The sequence below is a fragment of the Atta cephalotes genome (assembly GCF_000143395.1).
Source record: "Atta cephalotes unplaced genomic scaffold scaffold00016, whole genome shotgun sequence".
Lineage (NCBI taxonomy): Eukaryota > Metazoa > Arthropoda > Insecta > Hymenoptera > Formicidae > Atta > Atta cephalotes.
This window is the reverse complement of record NW_012130080.1, coordinates 1,738,735-1,740,800: the sequence shown is the minus strand read 5'-3', so window position 1 is coordinate 1,740,800 and position 2,066 is coordinate 1,738,735.

Here is a 2,066-nt window from a genome sequence, read left to right as displayed (position 1 = left end):
TCTTTTTACTACACCTAATATATCGATTTTTTAAAATTCTATTTTTTCTTATTTAATATGAGTTATCAAAATATGAACATTGACTATTGTCGATTTAATTAATTTCGTTGCTTGATAAAGAAACTAACGAAGATAAGTTTGCTACCGTCTAGTTTTAGATTGTTATTAAAGAATCTAAAAGGATCAAAAAATTATTATATTTAGCACTTAAATGATCATTTCGCGATTTATTTACTCTTATGCCACAAATTTTTAATTATTTTAAATATTAATTAAAATTTTTAATATATTTAATAAATTAGATTTTAATAAATGTAATAATAAATGTAAGAAGTTTTAATAATTTTATTTTTAATTTAATTTAATTTTTATAATTATATATTATATAATATATTATATGTTTTTTTTTATTAAAATGCAAGACGTGTCGGTAAATATGCGATTATAATCGCGATGGTTGATAATGAAAATTGTAAGATGGGGAACAAAATACAGTCCATCGTTAAGAGATGTCACTACCGACGCAATATTCGAATATTTTCGTACTTTCATATTTTTTCCAATACAAAAATTATAAGTTCTATTCCGAGATTGTGTCTTTATATATCGTGTTAGTCAAATTTAGGTTGTGTTCTAAAAAAGTTTATTCTGAAAAAAAAATAAATCATAAGCCGATATTCGTGTAGTTGCCGGTTCTTATTTTAAGATCTGCATTTTATCTTAAAATACTGATTCTGACTTTTTCTTCTGTTTAAAAGTAAGTACGGCTCTGTGATAAGTACGGATCTGTTTATAGCATTTTAAAATATTACTTAAGGTGATCTTGAAATAAGAACCGATTATGAATATCGATTTATATGAGTTAACACTTTACATTAATTAGCGACTAAAATGTATATGTAAAATGGTAACTGTTTTCAATAATCAATTATATAATGTTTTAAATGTAGTCTTAAAATAACATGAACCAATCAGAGAGACCATATTAAGACATTACTTAAGACGGTTTTAGGCCCATTTCTACCAATATAATTTGATTTTAATCTTAATTTAACTAGCTCTTCATCTTTTTTCAGTTCTGAGAATTAGAAAAAGATAGAGAGTAAGTTGAACTGAGATTGATGTTGATCTACATTGGTAGAAACAAGCTTTAAAATAAGAACAGACTTCTGTAATGAATATCACTCTAATATCATTCTAAATAGACCGCGATCGGCAGTGACAGTTCATGCAACTGCAAAGAAAAAGTTAGTGGATGCTTTTTTGGCGCCGAACATTCCTCGCGTCTTTAACCAGTTTATTCGAAATCGATTTTGCCATATATGGCAAAGCGCGCATCGGATTTTGCGTATCGAAATGTGCTGATGGCACTTTCATTTGATATGTCGTATTCCTTCGGATTCAACAACATGTCGCATTCGACAATACATTGCTCTTAGATAAAGATTTTATCTATTTTTGATCTTTTACGTAAAATTTTAATCGTTCTAATATCCATTTATATCAAACCTCTCGCAGATAATACTTTTTAGTTGATATGTATAAATCGATTAGTTAACAAGGTACGCAAGGTGAAAAAAACACATATCCTCTAGCGAGATGCGCAATTGCGCAAAAACATCAAAGAGCGAAATAAAAATACATGTGCATAAAATTGTATTTTCTCTCGCAAATGCAGAACTCGTGAACTCAGCACCTCTGCGAATACACTATGTGAGTCAAAATGCTACGTTCGTCTAGGCTCTTTCTTTCTTTCACGTTTCTTCGCTTCCTCACCACCTTCCCCCGTTTGTTCCTTTCATTCCCAGCGCGCTTATTATTCCCCGTTTCTTTCGTAGGGAAGATGTACGCGACGTATTTGTCGACGGATACAGCAGGCCTTCCATCGTCTTCCCTCTCGTCTCCTGAACGTGCCGCCATCATAAAGGTGGTATACCCTTCTGCCCTGCCGGAAGTGAGGATCTCTTCAAGAGGGAGTCAGTGATCACGCTGGTAAGTCGAATTTTTCCTTTCTCTCTCTCTATTTATCTCGCATCTGTGCCGAAATATGTTTACGTTATCTTTGC